Source organism: Ammospiza caudacuta, chromosome 21 (assembly GCF_027887145.1).
Source record: "Ammospiza caudacuta isolate bAmmCau1 chromosome 21, bAmmCau1.pri, whole genome shotgun sequence".
NCBI classification, from domain to species: Eukaryota; Metazoa; Chordata; class Aves; order Passeriformes; family Passerellidae; genus Ammospiza; species Ammospiza caudacuta.
Genome location: NC_080613.1, coordinates 11538701 through 11564603, shown reverse-complemented (window position 1 = coordinate 11564603; position 25903 = coordinate 11538701). Strand labels below are relative to the sequence as shown.

Below are 25903 nucleotides of genomic sequence, written 5' to 3'. Positions count from 1 at the left end.
GTTGTTTTCCAAAGGTCTGCAGATTTGGTCATAAATGGGTGGAAAGAGCCTCAATCCTGCTGCAGCTCTGTGTACTGAGTGCTCTCTGATGGGTCAGAATGAATTGTCCTTAATCTCTATGTAATTAATTCATATGTAATATATTTCTTTAATCTTCCTCCGAGTAAATACTGTGAAAGAAACTGAGTATCAGACAGTGCAGGGAGACTGAATTCCTCCCTCTTCCGTGCAGGCAGGCCTAGTGTGCAATGCTACCTTTGTGTTTAGCTGAGGACAGAGCCTTGTGCAGGTGTCTGAAGGTGCAGGGAGAGCCCAGGCTCCTTCCCCCAGCAAGGGCAGGGAGCAGCTCTGGCCAAGGCCGGCGCTGCCGCTGCTCCTTGTCCCTGTGCCCAGGGTTTGCTCTCTCCTCCCCAGCAGCCGCCCCGCCCCGGTGCGCGAGCGTGCGGCCCAACTCCTCCTGTCCCTGATGGAGAGAATTGGAGTCACCCAGCTCGCAGGCACCCCCAGGGCTGAGAGGCTGCCACATGTGGCAGGGAAGCTTGCTCAGGACTGTCACAAGGACAAAAGGCAATGATCTTCATTTCACCTTCCAAAACAGGAAAACCATTTTGTGTCTGGCTATAAAGATGAAACCACACAAGAATGGAAACTAAAGGGAATATGAAGTTACCTCACAGTGTGAATAAGGGTCATAGAATCATGGAATATGTTGAGTTGGAAGGGACCCATCAGGGTCATCGAGTCCATCTCCCTGCCATGTGCAGTGACCCCAAGAGTCACTCCATGTGCTTGAGAGCATTGTCCAAACTCTTCTTGAGCTCTGTCAGCCTTGGCACTGTGACCAGTGCTCTGGGTGGCTTGGGCAAATGGCTGTACTGGGTAATCTGAGGTTGGCCAGCAAAAAGGAGCATTGCCATCTTTTTCCTGTGGCTTGAAGGATTCTTTACTGAGATCAAAAGAGCTCAGATCAGCCAGTCCAACAGTTTTGTTTGGCCTTAGGTGCACAACACAAAGCCAAAGTGTTGGCTAATGTTCATCACTGCAGGATCCCAAATGTCTATTTCTCATTAACTTCAGACTATCCTAGAAATATGTCAGGGGTCTTTAGCCAACATATTCAGTCTTTTTTAACCTGTTCTGCAGATTTCTAGAATGCTGTTATCTGTGGCTCAGTGAGCTCCACATTTCTTCTTGAAGAAAACTCTGGTTTCCTAGTGGCAAAATCAACCAAAATCCCCTTCCTTGGATGATGAAATTCCCATGAATAGCTGCCAAGAACACCAGATCAACTAGCTGCCCCTGTGCATACACATAGTATAGAATATTCAAGAGGAGTACAAGAGGGTGCATGAGGTGTTTTGTCCTGGCTTCCCTGCCAGTTAAAGAAAGGCAAATTATTGTGCAATGGCAGCAGGACACTGCTAATAGGTTCTGACAACAAAGCAGACGTGTTTTGCTTGCTCCCTGGGATCCTTTGATGCCACAGAAGCACACCCCCAGTTTCAGAGTGAAATGACATTTTTTCTGTTGCCCCACATTCTCCTCTTGCCTCTTGTGTAAATCTCCCTCTTTGCGAGTAGGTAATGCCTTCTTGTGCAAGGATTGCACCTCATGAGTTTAAGGTATCAGCCTCTTCTGTTAACTTCCTTCCTTCCTTCCTTCCTTCCTTCCTTCCTTCCTTCCTTCCTTCCTTCCTTCCTTCCTTCCTTCCTTCCTTCCTTCCTTCCTTCCTTCCTTCCTTCCTTCCTTCCTTCCTTCCTTCCTTCCTTCCTTCCTTCCTTCCTTCCTTCCTTCCTTCCTTCCTTCCTTCCTTCCTTCCTTCCTTCCTTCCTTCCTTCCTTCCTTCCTTCCTTCCTTCCTTCCTTCCTTCCTTCCTTCCTTCCTTCCTTCCTTCCTTCCTTCCTTCCTTCCTTCCTTCCTTCCTTCCTCCCTCCCTCCCTCCCTCCCTCCCGGAGCTGAGGATGCCTCCCTCCCTCCCTCCCTCCCTCCCTCCCGGAGCTGAGGATGGAGACCAGGGAGGACAAATCCCCACTGCAGAACATTGTGGAAGAGACTGTTCTGAGAGGCTTGACAGTGCAGGAATTCAATGGGGACAAAAAGCCCCAGAGATCCCACATGAAGAGGGGCTGCAAACCCAGCCCAGGAAGCCGTGAGGAGGAAAGACCCACCCTGTGCTGGGAAAGCAGCCGGAGATCCAGATGCAGCTTGGAGCCAGTGGTTCCTGAGCACCTTCATGGCAGGGAGAAGCCCTACAAGTGCTTGGAATGTGGGAAGAGCTTCAGGCAGTGCTCCAGCCTCCTCACCCACCTTTGCATGCACCTGCTTGGGACCCCCTTTGAGCAGGGGCAGATTTGAGCCAGAATATTGTGAGTCCCAGAGCCAGCCTGGTGAGTGCACCCAGCACATCCCCCACTGACCCGGAGCTGCTGCAAGTCCAGAACAGCCAGAGCAGGGCTGAGCTGGGGGAGCAAGGGGCTGGGGGGGATCCGCAGCAATAGGGGTTATTTGTGGGGCTGGGATGGGAGCTGTCCTCCTGCTCCTCACCATCCTGTGCTTCCCAGAGCCCAGTCACTCCCAGTATGATCCCTGTTGCCCTCAGCATGGCTCCAGTTGCTCCCTGTTGCTCCCAGTGTGATACCAGTGGCCTCCAGTATAGTCCCAGTCACTCCCTGTATGATCCCAGTCTCTTCCACCAGGGTTCCAGTCATGCCCAATTGCCCTCAGTGTAGACTCAGTCACTCCCACTTGCTCCCAGTTGTCCCCAGCATGGTCCCTGTTGTTCCCAGTGTGGTCTTTGCCACTCCCAATAGGGTTACAGACACTCCCAGTATATCCCAGTTGCCCTCAGCATGCTTGGAGTCATTCCCAGTCACTCCCAGTATGATCTCCATATGATCCCAGGAGAGCCCAGTCACTTCCAGTAGGAGCTCATGGAGCAAAGCTCATGGAACGCCTGGAGACCCAGCCAGAGGAGGGTCCCTCCAAGTTCTCTGGCTGCAGGAAGAGCCCCAAGGAACAGAGGTCCCACCAGAGCCACCACCCCAAGTAGGAGGTGGTGACAGCTCTGCAGCCTGGGGTCCGGGACCACCAGGGGGGCCTCCAGATGGACACCCCAGCAAGTGGCTCACACAGCCCCTCCTCCTGTGCCCAAGACCCCACTCTTGGCATCCCTCATCCCTCCTTGCAGTCCCCTCTCCAACATCTGCAGGCCTCTGGGAAGAGCCCAAAGGGATGGAAGTGCCTAAAGTGGTGATGAAGTGCCTGAGCTGCTCCCAGCTGTGGCTGTTGCTGTCCATAGACCTCCCCTGGTCAGTGCCATGGGGGGCAGGGAAGGGGTTTAGGGGATCCTGGAAGGGGCTTTTGGTGGCTCTTGGGGGCATTTCTGGTGCTGGGAGGGTGTAGGGGGCTTTTGAGGGGCCTGTGGGGGAGTTTTGGGAGTTCTGGAAGGGCTGTGCAGCTTGGAGAGAATTTGGGTGGGTCTTTGGAAGGGTGGAAAAGAGTTTTGATGGATCTTGAGGCCATTTCTGTTGCATGGAGTAGTTTGGGGAGTGAGCAGAGATCTGTGGGGTGGTTGGAGGGGGTTTTAGGCAGTCATGACCCCCCAGACCCCCCCAGAGCTGCCACCAGACCCTGCCCACAAGGTGCTGCTGGGGGACAGCCATGTAGGGGTTTGTCTTCCTGGCACCCTGGGAGTGAGGGGGGATCCCCCTGGGCCATGTGTGACCCTCCCATCCTGGTGTCACCCCCTTGTCCCTCCCCACAGGGCTCCTGCCCCAGCTCCTGCTCCCCCAGGAGGGAATCTGGGGAGGGAGCACAGGGATGACCCCGGCCCAGCCCCTTTGTTCAGTGCCAAGCTGAGCCTGGAGCCGCAGGAGGAAGAGGCCGATGGGAAGCAGATCCTGCCGCTGGGACAGTGCTTGGGGTCAGGGCAAGGTCCTGCCCTGCACACCTGGCTCACGTGTGACCCTGCCCCGGGACATTCCCATCCCCACGGATCCCATCCCCAAAATCTCACTCCTGGGATCCCTCACCCGTCTCTGCAGTCCCTGCTCCAACACCTCCAGGCCTTTGGGAAGGGCCCTGATGCTGACAGAACTTAGATCAAAGTTACAAAGTGATGATATAGCTTGAGTTATAAGATATCAGTATAACCTGATAGATCTGTATAACCTGATATCAATAGAACTTAAATCATGACTTTTTATATATCTATATAAATATACCTAGATAATCTGAATCATACTTTTTTGTGCCTATATAACCTGATATAAATAACTTTGTACAGTGCACTGGCTTTTTTATGATTAACTACTTGCTTAATGCTGAATAGACACAAAAAGGAAGAAAAAAAACTCACCAGGTGGAGAGCTTCAGAGATAGATAGGGATAGTACTAATGAGAAATTGTGCAAAGCCAATGAGCCACAAAGCAAAGAATTTAGGCTGGTTAGGACCAGACACACCGAGGAACACCAAAACTGCACATGCTCCAAAGACAAAGTTGAAAATTTCAGATGCGAAGAAGGCCTTGGAAGCCTTTCCTAAAATGCCCCCCCTGCAAAACCAGGACAATCACAGACTCCTGACAGACCCCAAATTACAAAAGTGCAAGTGCAGTGCAGAAGAACTATCTAATAACCATGAGATCATACCATGTAAATGAATTCTGTCAGGTAGGTGATGATGTTGTAGTGACACAGTGACACTGAGCAACACCTACTGTATGAATATACCACAGCTCGTGACATCTAAAAACACCGCTCTGTGGGGATTTATTTCCAGCTTATATTTTGGGCATCAGCCCAAAGGGATGGAATTTCCTACCCAGGGTCCCCACCAAGCCTATATGTGGATTTGCAGCCCCCAATTTTCCCAGTTTGCCTCTCCTTTTCCCCAAGTTGGATTCCCCCTGCCCCCATCAGATGGGAGCAGCTGAGAGCCCCACACTGCCCATCCCGGCCTCTCCCAGCTCAATCCCTGCTCCTGTGACTTCTAGAGATGGGCTTGGGCAGGAGGAATCCCCAGCTCTGACACCTTGTTTTCACCCCCAAAGCAGGATTTCCCATTCCCAAAACTTGGCCCGATGTAGGAGGAGGAGGAGGCCACGAGGAAGAGAAAGATGGCCCGGGAGCCCCAGGCAGGTGAGGAGGAAATCAGTGCCCCTTTCCCCCTCTCTCGTGCTCCATCTCCCAGCCCAGCACGGCCCCTGGCTGCAGGACAACCCTGCTGCCAAAGCTGTCCTGCTGGGGACGCACTGGGGGGATCTCCTTGCCCTTCCCTGTGGCACGGAGGCAAATCCCATTCTCTCCTTGTCCTTCCTCCCCCAGATCTGGAGCTGAGGATGGAGACCAGGGAGGACAAATCCCCACAGCAGAACCTCATGGAAGAGGCTGTTTTGAGCAGCTCCACAGCACAGGAATCCAACGGGGAGGAAAAGCCCCAGAGATCCCTCACAAGGAGATGCTGCAAACGCAGATCACGGGGATCCGAGAAGGAAAGACCCACCCTGGGCCGGGGAGGTGGCCAGAGCTCAGAGCTGGTGTGGTAGATAGGGGCAGGCGCTCGGAAAATCTCGCGATGTCACGGAAAGCAGCAGGATTCATCTCCCCCTAACGCCTAGTGATAAGGGATCACCCAAGAATGTAGACCCCCCTAACATTAGTAACTTTCAACTCCTTACTAACCAACTACAGTAAGGTAAGACCCCCTGACGTAGAGAAAAACCTTCCCGAGTATAAAACCCGACGAGACGGGACAATAAAGGCCTTTAGACCGTCCACCATATTGGTGTCTGCATGTGTCTTTGGCCCGAGTGACCCTGGAGAGTTTGGGTCGCCGTGCCGTTTCCTCAGAACCAGGTCACCTTGCCTTGCATCACAACGCAACAAGCTGGGGGTCCATGAGCAGCTCCAGGATGGGGAGAAGCCCCACCAGTGCTCGGAATATGGGAAGAGCTTCAGCAAGAGATCCTACCTGGTCCACCATTGGAGAATCCACACAGAGGTGCGGCCATACAAGTGTCCCAAGTGTGGGAAGAACTTCAGGACGAGCTCCCACCTGACTGTCCACCAGAGGAGCCACACCGGGGAGAAGCCCTTCAAGTGTGGAGAGCGTGGGAAGAACTTCAGCAAGCGCCGCAACCTGAACTACCGCCAGCGGATCCACACTGGAGAGAGACCCTACGAGTGTGATAAATGCAGGAAGAGGTTTCAGAGCAGTTCTCATCTCCTCCAGCACCAGCCGATTCACTCAGATGAGAGGCTCTTCTGCTGCCCTGACTGCAGGAAGGACTTCAATGACAATTCCACCCTCATCAGGCACCGGTGCATCCACACCAGAGAGAGGCCCAAGAGAGGCCCTGCGAGTGTGATCAATGCTCGAAGGCATTTAAGACCAGCTCCCATCTCCTGCTGCACCTGCGCACTCACACAGACGAGAGGCCCTTCTGCTGCCCCGACTGCGGGAAGGGCTTCCAGCGCAACACCCACCTCACCAGCCACCGGCGCATCCACACCGGGAAGATGCCCTATGAGTGTCCTGAGTGTGGGAAGAGATTCTGGCATAGCTCAGCCGCGACCCACCATCAACAGAGCCACCACTAAGGGCAGCCCTGTGAGCGCCCTGAGTGCAGGAAGAGCTTCCTGTCCTGCTCCAGCTCCATCCCCTCTGGGAGATCCACCCTGGATGATCCCCCGTGATCCCCATTGATCCGTGGTGCCGATGATCCCTGTTGGGAAGACACCTGGCTGGGGGGCTCCACATCCTCCTGGCTCCCTGTGGGTACCTGCACACGTCCACAGACCAACATCCAAAATCCATTTTGTAGAGCTGATTTGTCCACTCCTGACCCCAGAAAAAAATCATTTTTTGCCTCTTCTGGTGGCCTTAACAACACTGGATAGTCTTGGAGGTCTTCTCCAACATAAATCCATCATTTTAATTCTCTCTGCCCACAGATATCTTCCACAGCCAAATGGGGAGGGATTGGGACAAAACCCTCAATTTTGGACACAGTTGGGTGGAAACCCCTCCAAAAATGGTTCTTCCCACCCACCAAGCACATGGATGCTCTGCCAGCAGGGATATATAAATCCTTTGGGGTTTTTTTGCCTTGAAACGAAAAGGTTTCTGTTCATTCCTTTCAAAGCCCTAAAACTGGGGTAGAAATAAAGGCGTTGAACTAAGCCGTGCATGGGGACATGTGGGGGACAATGGCATGTGTAGGGCCATGGGGGAACATGGACATAGACAGGACCATGTTGGACATGGTGGAACACAGACATGGATGGGAACATGGCAAACATGCATGGGGACATGAACTGGGACAGCGTCAATTCCACCACCACAGTGCCACCAGCACCTTCATCTGGGCCATGGCAAAGCGCTGCCTGATGCAGTTCCTGCCACCACATCCCCACTGCCTGATGCAGTTCCTGTCACCACTGCGGTGACCCAGCTGAATGTCACCACCCATCAGGGCGGGGTGGGGACATTGTTCAACTGGTGACAAGTGGCCCAGAAGTGAGTGACAGCCACCAGGGTGTCCCAGGGCCACTGCACTTACGGAACCTCAACTGCCCCGGGGACAGGCTGGGGACAGGGGAAAAGGTCAGTTCACCTGGCAGGTCGGGTTGCCCTGCACTGGGTGTCACCAGAGGCGTCCTGGTGGCAGCATGCACACAGGTGTGGCAACATTGTCCCCTGATGTGTGTCATGGTTGCATCGTGTCCCCTCCTCCCCTCTGTATGTCCCTATGCCCCACCATGGCTCCCTGTCACCCCTCTGTGTGTCCCTGTCCTGTCCCGTGTGACCCTGTCACCCCTCTGTGTGTCCCCATCCTGTCCCGTGTGTCCCTGTCCCCTTCTGTGTGTCCCTGTCCCTCCCCCTATGTCCCTGCCCCCACCCCTGGTGGGGCTGAAGTCCCCGAGGTCTTGGGGTCGTGTTCTGCGGGGTCTCTTTGTGTCCTGCAGGGTGTCCCCGTGTCCCTCAGGATGTTCCCATGGCTGCTCCTGGCACTCTGAGTGTCTGCGCCCACCCTGGCACTGGCAGAGTGATGCCACGGTACCTGTGACACCCCATGACACCCTTTGAGTCCTTCCCCCTCCATTTTGGATCCATTCCCTGTGCTATGGGTCCCACTTCAAACCAGCCCAGAACCTCCCAAAATTCCTCACCCATGATGTCCACGCATCCCCCTGGAAGTCCCCCCAGGCTCTCAGCCACGGAACTGTTGCTGGTGACATTGAGCCACAGGATCCACAGGCTGTCCCCAAGGGTGGCCCCTGCTGCAACAGGGCCCTCATGGTGGCCAGGACTGCAACCCCAAACATCAGTCAGTGACCCCAAAAATTCATCAGGGATCCCAAAAATTCACCGGGGTCTCAAAAACCCCATTAGAGAGCCCTGGCCCCAAATCCATTGTGACAGGTTCTGCATGCTGGCCGGTATTGCGACCCCAAAAATTCATCACGCATCCCAAAAATTCCCAGAATTCATCAGGGATTTCAAAAAACCCATCAGGGATCCCGAAATCCCCTGCTGGGGACAATCCTGATGTGTCCCTTAAGGAGTTGAGGACACCCCCAGGATGTCCACCTGTTGCAGTGTGCTTTCTTTATTTGGCAGGTTCTCTGTGTAATTTGTGGTTTTGCAACCCCTCTGTATTGGCCTCCCCATTATTCAGTTTAGTTCTGTTTGTTACCCAGCTACTCCCTGCCAAGTTTCAAACCTCCCCCCCTTCCCAGCTGTTAACCCCTCCTGCCTCTTCTGCCCCTACCTTTGCCCCAGAACCTTCCTTACTCCTCCTTCCATTAAATGTCAATCCCTGCCCGAACCTGCCCTCTCCTTTAGAAACTTCCCTGTCAGTTTTGTATCCTTCGAAACCCCATTGGTTTACTCAAGCTGCTCTCCTCCCTTGAAATCCTTTATTGGTTTACACATTGTATTCCCTGCCTTGTGTTCCACCCCCAGTTCCCCCGATTAGCTAGAGATTTTATCCTCCCCGAGAAAGCTGTTGTCTGCCCTCTGTTCAGGATCCTGGGATCCTGGACTCACATTGCCCCTCAGCCCGCAGGGCAGGTTTTGCCCCTGAGCAAGGCAGCACGGGCCGGATAGCTCAGTCCCTGCTGGGGACAGAGAGTCCAAATAACCAGGCTGCTCATAGCATGGCTACCTCTTAGTTGATATCAGCTCTTTAGTGATTATCAGCTCTCTTGGAATTCCAGCTCTTTGCTTGCTAAGGTGCCTGGCAGGCTATTGGGGGAAGCAGACGAGAGAGGAGAAGAAAGGTCCTGGCGTTCCACAGCGATGGTTTTATTGGGGGGTGTGTGAAGGGTTCCAGCGACGGCTCTTCTTCTGCCAAACGGGCTAAACCAGCCCCTTTTTATAGGGTACAAAGGGATCCAAACTTGTCCAATACTAGGGGTTGGGGGAAAGTGACCTATGGGGTTACAGAGATAAGCTGGGGTCCGAGAGGCAGAAGACAGGAGCTTATTTTGCTGTTTCATCGTGACTCAGCAATTCCTGTCGCTAAGCCTCAGCCCTCCATGGGGCCCTGGCCAATTCCATGGAGCCTGCTACAGACTCAGGGAATTTTACCATTGAATAAAGTTCCCCCAGTTCCACCCCAGGGCCCGTGCTGCTGCCTTTTTGTTTCCGAACCAAACCTCCACTGGCAGCTGGGATTCTGCGAAGCTCCAACGGGGGCTCTGTCGCGCCCCTGTTATCATCCAGCTGGGACTCAGCGCCCCGCGACAGATCCGCCACATCCACCCCTCCCCGCCCTGTGTGTCCCCCCTCACCCTCCCTGCCCTGGGGACATTTGGGGACACCCCTCTCAGCCAGGTGTCGCTTCTGGGGGTCCCTGGTGAGCTGCACGGCCGCGGCCAGGCCGATGCCCTAAGGTCCCCATTCTAAAACACAGTACAGTACACACAGCACATCTCAGTCCCTCCCACAGAACACAGGCAATGAGCCAAAGTTAACCCCCAGTTTCTCCCTCGGAATCTGAGCAGTGAAACTGCATCTCACTCCCTCCCACAGAACACAGCTAGTGAGCCAAAGTTAACTCTTTCTCAGCTTCTTTCTCAGAACTTGGACAGTGAAACTCTGGCTGCATGTCTCTTAAAAAGCACTGGCAGTAAGCCAGAAGTAACTCTTTCACAACTTCTTTCACAGAGCCTAAGCAACATAACTGCCCACCTGCCCATACCCCAAAACACAAACAGTGAACCCTCACCAACAGAGCTTTTGGGAAACTAATATCTCCACCACTTACAGGTAACGAAGGGACAGAGGTTGGGTTTACCTACAAATGCTCACAAAAAACAAATCAGGAGATATATTAATCACAGCTATCTCGGGCCCCAAAAAAGTTCTGGTAACCTTCATAATTGATACGGGAGCCCAGATCTCTGCACTAACACATAAATGTGCCCAGAAGTGTGGAGTTGTTCCAACAAAAAGGCAATGCTGCGTTCTTAATGCTTTAGGAACTATAGAACCCATGAATGTTGCTTTAGTCAAAGTAACACTCCCTGGAGAGGAAAGTCAATTAGTTGTTGAAAATCAAAATGGTAATTGGGGACATTCCGAATAATCTGCTAGGGATGGATGTCCTCGCAGGAAGGCAGTGGGAAGACACTGAGGGTTTTCTGTGGTCTTTTGGCACTCCACCACTTAACATTAGGCTGATTCAGACAGCACCCACACTGCCTTACAGTAAAGCAATCAATGTGAAACAATATCCTTTGCCTTCTGGAGCTAGGGAAGGCATCAAACCGGTTATTCAAGATTTGCGTGACAAGGAATAATAATTAACACACACTCCCCTTATAATTCACCCAAGTGGCCAGTCTGAAAGCCCAACGGGACGCAGAGGCTCACGATTGATTATCGTAGGCTCAATGTCAACACTGACCCTCTGACTGCAGCAGTGCCAAACTTAGCTGAATTAATAACATCAATACAAGAAAAAGCTCCCACAATCATGGCAACGATAGATGTCAAAGACATGTTCTTCATGACACCTATACAGCCAGAGGGCATGGACCACTTTGCATTCACATGGGAGTGACAACAGTACACATTCACCAGACTCCCTCAGGGATACAAACACTCTCCAACTCTAGCACACCATGCTTTAGCTAAGGAATTAGAAAAAGATACCTAAAACTGACACTGTAGCTGTTTACCAATACATTGATGACATTTTGGTAGGAGGAGAGGAAATTAAGGAGGTGAGGGATCTCCAGCGGAAGAGCTCTCTCATCTGGAGAGCCTAGATTCAAAGATTCTCCCAGAGAAAATCCAAAAGTCTTCTCAGGAAGTAAAATTTCTGGGAATTTGGTGGCAATGCGGAAGCACATGTATCTAACTTCTTTAGAGCAGATGAAAATGCCTGAAAACAAAAAAGACCTCCAGCAAGCCTTAGGACTGTTAGTATTCTGGAGGAAACATATCCCAGATTTCTCAGTCATTGCTAGGCCCCTTTACAATTTACTAAGGAAAGAAGTCAAATGCGATTGGACTCCTTCTCAGGAGGAAGCATTACAATTACTGATTTTTGAAGCCACTGCATATCAGGCATTGGGGCCCATCCATCCTAAATACCCCTTCCAAGTGGAATGGGGGTTTGCCTCCTCAGGGCTATCAATACACATTTGGCAGCGAGGTCCTGAGGGTCCAACAAGGCCTGTTAGCTTCTTTTCCCATGGTTTTAAAGATGCTGAGAAAAGATACACTGTTTGGGAAAAGGGATCGTTTGTTGTTAGCTTAGCTCTCATTGAAGTAGAAAAAATCACACGGCAGCAAGCTATCATCTTGAGAGGTCCCTTCAAGGTAATTAAAGCTGTCACAAATGGGACCCCTCCACCCGATAGCATAGCCCAAAAGTCGTCAGTCAGGAAATGGTATGCTCAAATAGAGTACTATTGCAATAGCTTTCCTGTCACAGAAGGTGCTGCAAAATTCTTGGCAATACAAGACACTGAGAGCCTGGATACCAGCCAAGACAAACCTGCTTCTGTAATAAAAGTAGCACCATCCTTCTCGTCTGAGTTAGCAGCAAAGTGCTGGTTTACAGATGCTTCTTCAAAGCAGGAAGGAAAGACTTGGAAGTATAAGGCAGCTGTCTTACATATTTCATCTGGTGAAAAAATTATCACAGAAGGGGAGGGTAGCGCTCAGGTTGGAGAACTCGTAGCTCTCTGGAGTGTTTTCCAACGTGAGGCATAGAACACTTCTCCTGTTACATCTACACTGATTCATATGCAGTATACAAAGGCTGCACTGAGTGGCTCCCTTTCTGGCAACAGAATGGCTGGGAAGTTACCAGAATCCCAGTGTGGCAGAAAGATAAATGGCAAGAAATCCTAGAAATTGCCAGTAAAGGAAACTTTTTGGTTGGTTGGGTAGCTTCTCACCAAACAGATGGGAATCAAGCAGATGAATGGAACAACAGAGTTGATGAACTAGCAAGGCTTAGCCCCCTGAAAAAGGAAACTATCTCAGAAGATTGGAATCAACTATTAGAACGGTTACATGTAAAAAGGCAGCACACAGGTGCAAAAGATCTGTATCAGGAAGCGCACGCCCGCGGCTGGCCAGTTACCTGTGAAATGTGTAAAACATGCATGCAAACAGTGCCACAAGTGACTGGAAAGGCATCCTTTAGAGGATGACCCTCTGCATTTGAGGAAGGGTAAAGGCTTGTGGGAAGCGTGGCAGGTAGATTATATTGGTCCTTTTAAGAAGTCAGGAGGTAAACATTTTGTGTTACTAGGAGTGGAAATTGTATCTGGGTTGGTACAAGCTGATGCTTTTAAAAGGGTCACAGAAGATAATACAGTTAAAGCTTTGCAGGGGTGGTTTGGAATTTTTCCAAAGCTGCAAGAAATTCAGTCCAAATACCCTTCCTTTGGTAAATTCAAAAATACTTATCTTTCAGTGGACACGTTCTCTGGTGCAATTTTTGCTTCTCATCACACAGGTGAAACTAGCAATCACGCCTGTCATCATTTCCTGCAAGCTTTTGCTTCATTGGGTGTACCCCAAGAAGTAAAAATCGACAATGGTCCTGCATACATATCTCAAAAATTGGCCACATTTCTAAAAGAATGAGGTGTTTGTCACATCTTTGGTATTCCCCACTCTCCCACAAGCCAAGCAATTATTGAAAGGGCACATCAAATATTAAAATGCATTTTAGATCAACAGAGAGGGGGAGAGGAGGTCACACCACAGATGAGGCTGAACAAAGCTTTGTATGTTTTTAATTTTTTAAACAGTTCGGGAGCAGAACCTGATCCACCAATCTTTAGGCATTTTTCAAATAACACACAGACAAAACCGAGAGAAAATCCTCCTGTCTTAATTGGAAACCCTGAATCTGGACAAATTGAAGGTCCTTTCCAATTAATAACCTGGGGAAAAGGGTATGCTTCTGTCTCTACAAGTGCTGGAATTAAGTGGGTTTTGCTGCCAAAAACGTCAAACCATATCGCACCCCAGAACATGTTGATGAGCCCAGAACTGAGGAAGCAAGTACGCAGACGTGAGCCGAGCAGAAGGGTCCCGGGTCACGCCTGACATTCCTTGTGCATTGGTGGAACCTGCAAACTTTGATTTTGTGTTAATGTTATTTATAAGTGTGTCAATTGTATGTCAAAAGTTTGTTTTGTAGAGCTGACTTTAGGCAAAAGTTTAAGTTTTTGATTTTGTTAAAAGCAAAGTTTTAAAATTTATATGTACGTAAGGATCATGCCAAAATTTAGCTCATGAAAAAGATGGAGCAAATGCAAGCTGTATGTTGGTGTTGGTGGGTTTTAATTGTTTTTTGTCGTGCAGATTTGCCTGTGGAACAACCAAAAACAAATGTTTGGGTGACCTTAGCCAAGGCAGCCAGCTCGGATACTATATGTTTGTCTAATTCGGAACCAGAAAAACCTTTCTCAACCTGTCTGGTTGGTGTGCCAGTAAAAGATTTGCCTTTGGTCAAAAAACCACCCAATGCTAAACCAGGTGAAATCGACAATGGAAACAACCCCGCATTGAATTGGAACAATTAGTCAAAAAACCTTCCCAGGGCAGCATCTGAACCCCAAGAATTGGAAATCCTTGGTTCTTTAACAATGGATTTTTGCTTTACCTTCATAGCTAGTGCTTGGCGAAAAGGTGATCCTCCAAAGTACAATGTTACTCCCCATTATTTTGCATACAGAAATTTAAGTTTTTGGTGTAATTTTTCAGACAGTTGGGATGTGCTTTCTGAGGCTGACCAATATCCACAGCAATTGCCTAAGGGATATTGGTTCATTTGTCAAGACAGGGCTTGGCAAGTAATTCCGGCACACCTTGAAGGTGGCCCTTGTAGCATTGGGATGCTCACTGTAATCGCTCCCTCGGCTAAAGCGGTCATAAAAAAGAAATAAAGGAGAACAAAAGCTGTTCCTCATTATGAGGAGAACTGTCAGAGTGATTTTATGCCTTGGAATGCTGCCAGAAGGGTTTCAGCAGGTATATTTTTACCCCAATTGGCTTCAGCAGTGGCATTGAAACAATTAGTTCGGGTTGGATGTTGGCTGAGCAAACTAATGCCACATCCTCTGCAATTAGTGATATGTTAACCGATGTTGATAGTGTTAGACATACTACCCTTCAAAATAAAGCAGCAATTGATTTTCTTTTACTGGCACAAGGACATGGTTGTGAGGAATTTGAAGGATTGTGTTGTATGAACCTGTCCGATCATTCTGAATCCATTCACAAAAGCATACAAAAACTGAAAGATTTGACAGCCCAAATTAAAGAGGATGGTGGATCCTGGTTGGATGATCTGTTCCAAGAATGGAGCTTTGCACCTTGGCTAATGCAACTTTGCAAGATAGGTCTCTGTGTATTGGGTATTTTGGTAATGATATTGATAGTAATTCCCTGCATACTTCAGTGTGTGCGGCAAATGATGAACAAAACGGTCAGAGAAGTTTTTGTCATACAAGAGAGAGAATTAGGAAGTAGAAGCACAGAGAGTGTTCTAAATCTCACGGAAATGACGGATGAAGGTATAGAAAGGGAGGAAGGTTTTGAGTTAAGACCCTGGAATCGGCAAGAGTTTTTTGAACAATGACTTGTAACTATTGTCAGACGTGATTCTTATCTTTTTCACTGACTGGGCCTTCACAGCATTAAGTTGCTGTGCTGTAACATAGTGATGCTTAGTATTAGCAAGAACAGGCCTCAAGCAGATAGTAATCGACAATACTACAGTAGGGCTATGAAACGCAAGCAATAAATGACACGGTTATGAAGGTTTCTTTTGGGGTCAACAGAGAGGGGGAATTGTGGGGAAAAAAAAATCAGAAAGTTTTAGGAAGGTGGTAAAAAAGACAGGCCTCAGACAGCAGATTTGTGAACAGTGCTAAGGCAGCAGAAAAGTTTTCTAAGCTGTAGCGAAGACATGGGAAATAGAACAATAAGAGCTATGTAGATGGGCCTTCTAAGTTGCAACAAGTTTATTTAGTGTATATTTTAGAAGGTTAATTATGAGAAGAGCTCTGTGCTTTGTCTTTTATAAATGAGCTTTGTCTTTTATAAATGTGTTGGAGAATAGGCCGCTATTGTTTTAACCAGAATTACGTGTGCTTTAGATTATTGGATAGAACTGCTGTCAATATGCTTTTGTTTTATGTGATTGGCTGAGACTGAGATTGAGACTGTCGTATGGTATGTTGAAACACTTAAGTTTCTTTGGCTTTCTGCTGAACCAGCGAGCTGGTTGCGTCTTTCTCTCCATTGTCATAACAATGTAATGGGACTAATGCTGGAAAAATAAAAGCTCAAGACCCTGATTCCAGTTGCCCTGTCCTGTTCATGTCTGTATAAACTGCCAGCGAACAGAGGCATTTTCTCCCGGACCGGTTGGGGGGAGGGGCCGATTGAATCTGCTCTCCTAGAGGAGCCCCTTTGGGGATTCTTTCCCAAATTTGCTCTGAACCAGGACATCTGGGTACTTTTCTCCCTTAGCTAGCTAGGAACTAACTAAAAGCAATAAAGGAGAGCTCTGTCTTGCTGTCTGTCTGTCTGCAGACAATGCAGTCCAGAACCCAGAATGTGGATGAATGAGTGCAGTTTCTGAAAACAAACTGTGTGCTTCTTCTCTCCCCGTCCCTTTGCTCTCAGAACCAGTGGTTCTTAAAGGTGCAAAACTTATTTTTGGGCTAAAGAGATGAATGGGGATACAAGCATTATAAAGTCACCCTAGGACACAGGGTTAACATGTCTGTGTCAGTTACAAGCTGAGCAGTACTTTCAGTCCTGCTTTCTAGCTGTATTGCCATATGCCTCCATTAAGGCAGCAGTGTGTTTCAGTTTGAAATTTGGGGTGGTTTTGCTTCTTTAGGGTTTGGGATTTTTTCCCAAGTGAATCAGGCCTCCCCTAAATACTCTGTGTTGTTCTACATGGCTGCTTTGTTTATGGGTCAGAGAGAAAGAAGGGAAATGACTTTTTATTATCATCATCAAATTTTTCCAGACTGTAGTAGGATGTTGTCTTGCCTCTCCCCAGAGCACTGCAGGCACATGGGAATAGCTCAGTTCTGGCCCAATTCTCTGAGAAATAACACCATTTAGGAGGTTTAAGTGCTGATAATAACTCTCTTGTCTCCTGGCTGCAAAAGTTCGGTCCTACAGTCCCAGACTGATGAGGGAGAAAAGGAACTTGTGCTGTTAATGGAAAAGCTTCTGTCATTCCTTGTGCAGTCTTTTGGTCCTGTGGTCTGTGTGACTGTCTGGCATCTTTCTAACAAGACTTGTTAGAGATTTAGATTTAGGAATTTAATTTGGGTCTGTTCACTACAAAATCTTGCCAAGCCTGAAGGCCAGGGTGATGACTGCTCTCAACAAAGGTACTTTATTAATCATCTGTCAGATTTCCCTCAGCGCTGTGCAGGGAAAGGTAAGGGTTTGGATAAGGAATTCTGCAAGCAGGGCCTGTGTGACCCTTGGCTTCCTCTGTGTGTGTGTCAGTAAGCCAGGGCTGGGACAAGGAAGGACTCGTGCTGGAGCTGTTGCCCTTTGGAGTAATTTTAAAGGTCTGATCCTAGAATGTTGTGGAGGCTGTTTCCAGAGATGCATTTGTAGCTAGATCTCACTCCAAGTGCAGCAGTCCAGGGGAGGGTTCTGACCTCTCCAGACTTCTGCTCAGACAGGCTGCGACTGTTGCTGGCTCATATTGGGACTGAGGCAGGTTTTCCAGGGAACTGGAAATCAATAAGGACTCGTGCTCTGGAAAGCAGGGGCCTGCAGGGATTTTTTCTTGTGAAGCTGAGATTAAATTTCTAAAAGTAACACAAAATTCAAATTCCTGTAGTTTTTGTGGAGGACAGGAGAACCAGATCAGAACTACCTTTTGTGGTAAGATGGTCTGTGGAGCTGCATCCCTACATTTGGAGCAATCTGCGTGATTAAAATGAAGTCACAGCTCCAGAGGCTAGTTGTTTCTGTTCACTCCAGTCCCCAGTTGTCCCCAGCATGTTGGCAATCCAGACTAGTTTCAGACTGTCTGTGCCCTGGTCCATGCAGTCCCCAGTGCCTGAGACACAGAGAGATCTGGCCAAGTGGCCAATGCCACCTAAAGAGAAATGAGGTTTGCCAGACTTGCTGTGGACAGGAACTACTATGTGCTTGCTTAAGTTTTAAAATTTTGAGTAAATTTTGGATGCATAATCACTTAATTCTGCCTCCAGGGAGAGGGATTTTCCTCACCTCTGTTTACAGATTGTTCTATAGAAAAGCATGAAGGAAAACAGGAAGAGCAACACCCCGTGCTAAATGAGATTACTTTTTTCTTGCGGCCATTTATTTTGTGTTAAACCTGCCTTTCCCAGTGTGCTTTGGTGTTTTAGCTATTTGAGAATCATTTCAGATGACTCTTTGCATGAAAACAAGAAGGTGGGGATGAGTGACCAACACCCTGGAAAGGGCTGTGTGAGTGTGCCTGGATCAGGAATAAATGGTTAGGGCCTATCCTCTCCTGTTTGGATCCAGATGTGGCAACACCACAACATTGCAGTGCAGGATTAGTGCCATGGGGAAGGGCTGCACAGCTGCCCTGAGCCCCAGCCTCTGCGTCAGCAGGGGTGGGTGGGTAAAACTGCAGCCTCCTTTGCTTCCTTCTGTCTGAACAGACAGGTTTTGTTTGCAGGGTAAGGTGTCTATCCTTCCTCTTCTCCCCAGTATTTTCTTAATAAGGTGGTACCTGGCTGGCAAGATCTCACATTCTCCCCTCCCCATGCCATCTGTATGAAGTTTCCCATCTTTGGTCTGCCATGCCATATATCACAGCCTCTCCTCCCTCTTGAGCAAGCAGAGGGAAGCAAAAGAAATTTTATAGCTTTCCATCTTCCTCACCTGTCATCAACACTGGTAACCCTCACTGTGGGGAAGTTTCTAGCAGAAAACATTTCTCCATGTTCTCTTCTGAAGGAGAAAGACCAAAAACAAGATGGTGTTTGATGTGATGCTTGTCAGGTCCCCCAGGTCAGAGGCAGTTCATTAGTATTTGAATGGTTACTCTTAATGAAATTGAATAACCTTCCTGGCAGTCTTGGAAGAACAGATTCAATAGCAAGGTATGAATTAAGAGCAGATGGTGACCCAGTACTGGGAAAAAAAGGAAACATTTAAAAGCTGCTGAAGGAAATATTATTGCTTCAATAAAATGTGTAGCATGCCAGGCTGCAATACCTCGAACAGGTTTGCCAAGGCTGTATGTGTGGGACAGGTTTGCCCAGGGAGATCAAATGCTACATCCCAGCAGCAGATGATGCTAACACCAGTTCAACAGGAGGGACTGCACACACTGTGACTGACTCTCTCAATTTGAAAGAGATCACATACAGAGGTCTTTTTCTTGCTAGAAGAGTCTAATTATAAAAATATACTGACTCTTGGCTTTGTAGCAGATATGATGAATAATTTTGTTCATCAGATTTTTAAAATTTGTGTTGTTAACTCACTCCTACCCTCCAGAGAGAAAGGATTTTAAAAGCCCATTTTTTCAGGGAATTGGCAACAGTACATTTTTTTCTTATGAGTTTTTAAATTACACCTGGATTTAAGCAATTACTCAGAATTAAACTTCAAAAAATAGATCTATCTGAAAGTTCAGATAAGGCAGCAGAAAAAAAGGCAGGATGGAGATTAATAGAGATTTCTTTCAAGTCTATCCATTACAATTTTCTCTTTGTTCCACCAGGAAAAATAACATTCAGTTATTTCCCTGCTGTAGTGTTCTCTTACCTACCCAGATTTCCTCCATTGGCTTATTAGTGGATGTACCTCATTATGTAGATGACCTTCCTGACACCCTGAGAAGGGATCTGTGGAACCCATGCCTACTAAGAGCTGTATGCTGACAAAGGCTGCATATAAAATATCCTCATTTGCTGAAGCCAAATCAAGTAATTCTGACTGAGGCATTCAGAACCAGTATCTCTGACTGGTACTCACTGAGTCTCCCTGAGCCTCAGATTGAAATATAGCCTACTGGTCTCACAGAGTTCTCATGAAGGTTAATTATTTAATCTGTCTGAAGCTCACGGTTTGTAATTAAGTCTTCAATTGAAAAGAAAGAAATCAATAATGCTGGATGCAGGGACTAATTTGCAGCAAGAATGTTCTAGTACTCCACACTAAACATAGGAGGTAAGACCAAATACTAAGGACTGAGAGCTCTTTGTTTTGCACCCTCAGAGAGGCAAGGAAAAATATCAGATGAAATTAGAAGTAATACACTGTATAACCACCTGAGGGTCAAAGTAAGGCACTCCTGGAGCAGCTACTTACACGTAATATACACTTTTATCAGACTATCCTATGTGACTGATTCTAAGATCTTCCTTTTTTATTTTCACAAAAATATTTTAACCTTTCAGTCACAAAATTAAGGCAGATAGCTTGCAAACAATATCAGTTTGGATAATTATTTGAAATGGCACTGGTACAGCCCTAGTCCTGCAAATGCCTGTTGAAATACCAACAGAGGATTTGATCTCTTTTTCTTTCTCTCCAACAGCATTTTCCATGCAAAGTGAATGCTATGGTCATATTTCTGTGTTGTTCAAGAGTTGCTATTTTAGTCTTTTGAAGGAAACAAAGCTGGGCACCAGCCTGCTTTCAGTGTTTCTGCTCTAGCCCTTGTCATTTTTCCTGTTTCCCCAGCCCTCAAGAATTAAAACTGGTTTGTGCAAATAGGAGATAGCCCCGAACAGCTTGCAGGGAAATCTTGTACCCTTGTGTGTTCCAAGGGCCAATGCTCTATCACCACATGCTCCAAATAATGAACTACCTTATCAAGCGCTCTAAGCCAAATAAGTAGTAACCAGGAAAACAGGTAGGGCTTGAGAAGGTTGCTGTAGGAATGATGGACGAGTTTGGGTATAAGGAGAATTAGAAACATTGCAAGGAATGTTGGAAACAGAATGCAAGGAAATGGGAATGGCGGTAGGAAATTTTAGGGGCTTTAAGAAGAAGATTTTGGTAGCTGGGGAAAATATTCTGAGGAGAAATAGGAAGATGCCAGTAAAAACTAAAAACTGCTGCTTGCAAGTTTCAATTCAGGTACTGCAGGGAGGTTCTAGATGTTCTCATTTCATAGCATTAGGAAACTATACAAAGCCAAGACAAGCAAGAACATAGTTCCTGTATTGCTGCATTGCCCGGCAGCCTAATGTGGACACACATTTATCCGATGGTCTCTATGAGACAAGCTGAGTAAGGAATTTAAATCCTGTAAAATAGAGAGAGCTGATATCTCCAAAAGCCATATTTACTCAGATAGTTACAATTACCATTTCTACAGAATGCTGAGTTACTACTTTGGGCTGCATTTGAACTGGGATAAGGCAGATAGCCTTCCTTTGGACCCGTTAGAGTGCACATGGCTTGTGGGGTTAATTTTTGTAGCAGACAATCGCTATTTTGGTTTTAGGTCCCTGGCAATCTTTCAGAAAATACCCATGGACAAAGTTTTCTCCAGCAAGAGAAGTAACTTTATTTTTTGTCCCACTTTTAAAAGAAAAAGCCAGGTGCTCTAAATGGAAAGCATATGGCCCCTAGCTAGGAAGCAGTATGTAGTTTGTTGCACAGGAGCATAGTCTGGACTTTTGAGCCTGGAGCAAATAAAAGTTACATCTTACTGAAGCTCCCAAACTCTGACAACAGATGTTTCACTGGTGTTCCTCTGCCTAGCTGCAGCTTCCAGACAACCGTTCTGTAGTGAGTCTTCTGTGGTGAGTCGTCTTGTACCATATTACTAAGGGATGCTGCCATACTCTTGTTTAGACTGTCTAGGTAGGATTAATTTCTCTCGTCGTTGTTGTTATTCTCATTGCTGTAGACTACGTCCTTTGGCCATTTCTGAGTTCTATAGTAGAACCAGAGAGCTGGAGACTGTTTAGGTTTGTGTTTCCATCACCAGTCCCCAGAGTGAGGACTTCAGCAGGGTGGTTGCTAAACAACAGCTTCCATAACAGAAAGTAGAGGAAAACCAAAACCTTACTCCAAAACATTACTGCATTCAGCAAACCTTGTCTTCAGTGTACTTCTCTCCAAAATCTAGAAGAGGTATGTCTTGCAGTTATCCTGGAACTGAATGATTGTGGAAGTTACACTAATGTAAACCAATTAAATTAATTATAGTGAGCAGGTCTAGAAAAAGATTAATTTTCTATTTCCTGGCAAGTCACTCATTCCTGAAAGGATAAGTATGCATTTCTCCAGAGCAGCAGTGAGCCATGCTGTAATATAAAGTAGCCTTTACTTTTCTAGAGCATGAAGGAGACATTTGAACACTATGTAACATTTTCTACAGTCTCTTGTGTTTAATTTTGGAATAATTTTGGATTTTGTCTTAGAATTACTATAACTGAAATGCATAGAAAGCCTCACCAATGAGCTCAGAACATTCTTGTAGTGGATGAGGCCTGGGTAGGAAGAACAGAAGTAGACTTGCTTTGTTGGTCCTGTTAGAGGCTAGCCCAAGCATGCAGCATGGTATTAAGGATATTATTTGAACCTGTTTTATTTTAAGAAATGTTCACAGCTATTACTAACAAATACTGAGATGAGGTGTTCCCTGCTGAATGAAACTGTCTTTGTATTGGCCACTTTTTCCATGAATATGACAACAGCACATACACAAACAAAGGTGGCTGCTGTCCTCACTTTTGCAAACAGCCAAGGTGTGTAAATGGCATTCTTCTGGGAACCTTCAGACAGGAGCAGTTTGTTCCAGAGTAACAGCTCCTGGCCATCACACAGGCATTAATTTTACAAAGCTGAAAATGCTGTGTTTAGCAGGATGGCCTCCTGTGGTTTCAAGAGAAGCAAGCTCTCAGTTTAAGGCTTCCCATGCTCATCTGTGGTGGCACATTGAATCCTTTCATTTCAGAAATTACCACTTCAGTGGATGTTTTTGTTATGGCACTTTTACTGTTAGGATTGCAAGGCCCTGAAACCCCAACAACATAACCACCAGCTTCCCAGAAAGAAGGCAGGATTTTTATATTTTTTTCAGTAATGGCTTTTTTTCAATGCTTTTTTATGTCTGTAAAATATGTTTGAAATATTTTTCCTTGAACTGTACTTATACTGTGCCACATAATATTACTTCTTTATACACAATCTGTCTTCTCAAATAAGCAGAAATCTAACAGCATCTAGGTTGGCAGTGATGATGTGAAGCTTATGGGTAGAACTGGGCACTGAGAAAGGTATTAAAGCTGAAACAGAAATGTTCATTATGCATTTATGTAACTACAGGTTTCGTTGCTCTTTCAGAGACATTGCAATCAATTGAATGGTCTGTCTTTGCGCTTTCTGTCAAGAAATCAAGGTGGATTTGTAATTGAGAATACAGACTGTTAAAACAATGAAGGTAGGAGATTATGGTTTTTTTGCAGTTGTTTTTGATAGGCTTTCTCTGTACAAAAAATATATAAGAAGGTGCTCTCCTCCTTCTAGAAGAAATTCAGAAAGTGTCTCTGGAGATCTGAAGTCCACATCTTAGCTGACAAAGTAGGTATCATTGTCTCTGAGCTGCCTAAGCTAAATCAAGAGTGAGGCATGATAGCAGTGGGATAGCAAGGGATCAGGCAAGGATCATCAAAAAAGGGACTTGGGAGTAGATTAAAACCCCACATCCTAAGATTAAAGCAGAGGCTGAATGGACCCAGTTTGTTGCCCTGCAAGGCCTTTGGGTGAATTGGGGTTACACTGAAGTTGAGGGAAATGCTGGTTTAGAAAAGACATGATTATGTGCACATGGCTTGCTATTAAAGTTGCATGTTAGAGCTCTGGAACCTTATGCATGAGAGGGAGAAACCCAGCATATGGGAATCATAGGTGAGTGAGTTTGTGGTTTTGAAAAGGTGTGTATGTCTTGGTTCATAGCATGCCAGTGCTAAAGAGCTACCATCAGGCCACATATTACATATCACAATGCAGCTGGAAGTTGCTTTTCTGATGGGTGGGTAGGTTTAGAAAAGAAGCTGAGAGTTACCTTATTTTGAGCTGTCATCTCTACCTTGAAGCATCTGGGAAACTAAATTTCAATAATTTGTATTTTGAAACTTATGTGTTCAGGAGTTTCCTACAAAATAGCAACACTGAGGGGAAAAAATTAAAATGTTTTGGAAATAGAACATCATATTTTCAAAATCACGTTTCTTCTTTGGTAGTGTTGTAAAATGTGGAATATATCAAGATTATCTGAAGTCAGGATGTTCTTTGATCCAAGATCTTTGTATACTTTCAAGCCTAATCAGCCCTCTGCAACCTTCATTGGGTACTGGCATGAGGAAAGGCAATTAAGGACATATTGATCTCTGCGCCAATTTCAATATCTACCCCCAGGAGTCTGACCTACTTTGGACTAAGCTTGTTCATTGGCAGTCTCCTCCCTGCTCCCAAAAGTAGCCGCGTCAACAAGGACACTGCTGCTTTCCCAGATGAAAGTGGGGAGATATTGATGTCCCCCGGGTTGGATGGAGCTCACAGCTGGTTACACTTAGGGGGATGCATCAGTGCTGGGCAGATACATCACAGCTGCTTTCATAACATACGTTCTCAGCCCAACCCAGACCTGCAACCTGCTAATAGAGTACCTGGCAAAAGCAGGGCAAACATTTTTAATCTATTTTTAGATCTGTCAAGACAGATCTAGCCTGGAGTCCTAGAGAGACTGTAATTATGGGGTAATATGTAAGGTCTTTGCTTTTTGGAGTAATTTACAAAAGGGAAACAGATGAAGGCAGCAGCTTTTGCCTCCAAGTTGAAACAAGGTATTGCAGATGTTTCCACAAAGAGAGGAGAGGCGCTGGGCAGGAGAAGGCTTCTCAGTGCAGGGGGCTGGCTCTACATCACTTCCACCTGCCCCCTACTCCAGACACCAATCCACTGCAGATGGACAGCACAGGCTGTACAGACGAGAAAAGAGAGGTGTACAGCTCCCATTCACCCTAGGCTGTCCTGCATGGATCTCTCTCTCCCTAGCACCTGCCAATCCTTTTTCTATTTCCTTCTGGGAGGCTTTCTCCTGAAGGAAGAAAGGATCTAATCTCATTTTGCTCCAAGAACTGCAACACACCAGCTGCCACAATTGAGATGCTCTTTCTCAGGTAAAGCAAAATCCAAACTTGAATGCAGACCATTTTGCCCCAATTCCTCTGATTTTCTTGCAGTTTTTCCAGATGGGAGAACAAAAGTAAGTGGTGCATTTCCCTGTCAGAGTTGTTTCTTAGGAATTAAAATGACTGCAACACCTACTGGATTATTATTTTATATTATTACATATATGAATAAGAATATGCATATGAGTGTATATCTGGGCTATATGGGGGATGCTAAATTTAAATAGCAATCAAATACTTACCTCTCCCTCACCTTCTTCCATTTGCCTAGCATCAAACTGTCATGTATCATTGGAAGTTGGGCTGTTAGAAGCACCTTATGACAGAAGTGCTTGAGGGGGAGCTGTGTTCTGCCTCTGATATCCTGGGAAAAATCTCCAATAAATCAGTCTCCTCTGAACTGGGATGTAACAATAAGGAGGAAAAACTTAAGTTCTGCCCTCTACTAAAATTCATAAACTTTACAGGCTCTGGGTCTGAAAATAATATGATGAAGCAGACTGGATCTAGTAACACTGCCAGAAATGAGCAAAGCACAGGGTGAAAGAAACCAGAAATCCTGCTCACTAATACAATGGACAGTTGGGGGGGGAGGGCGGGGGGGGGAATCAAACATGCTCTGTCTACCTACCCTTGCCTGAGTTTGAACTCTGTCATTCATGAATCATGTACAAATGGAAGCTTGAAGGGCAAGAAGTGGTGCTGGGCTGACAGACAGGAAGAGTACTGGAATGTGATCCAGGCTGTGTAGCCTCTCTCTGCCACTGGCCTCAGCTGACTTTGGGCTTTTGATTCCCAGTGCCTCAGTTTTCCCATCTACACAGTAAATTCTGCTCTTCATAGAGGGCTACTAGCAGGGAGGATGAGGGGAGCTGTCTACACTTAGGTAAATATGGTTTTGCTGGTTCATTTTATCTAAAATAGAAATACAATATGATAAGGGAAAGGCATCCGAAATTTACTGAGGACAGAGGTGAGGCAGGCCGGGGCAGTGAGGCAAGAACTTTTCCATCCCAACCCCAGACTTTTGGAAAGTAGCTTATCTGCGAAATAACTTGAGACTCAGCCAGGCCCCAGACCTGAGAGCAGCCAGTGGGCAAGTACAGAGGTGGAGCCTGCACTGAGGCTGTTTGTTAGATATAAAATGCTTGGATGGGTCAGTGCTGACCACAGCACCCGGGAAGTGGCTGAGGGGAGCTGTGCAGAGCAGCACTGGCC

General features: G+C 46.8%; 1 pseudogene; it reads left to right on the top strand.

Moving 5' to 3' along the window:
• The window catches only part of LOC131567038 (zinc finger protein 883-like), a 133445-nt pseudogene extending 126844 nt beyond the window's left edge, over positions 1-6601 (top strand).
• Positions 6602-25903: the final 19302 nt, after the last annotated feature.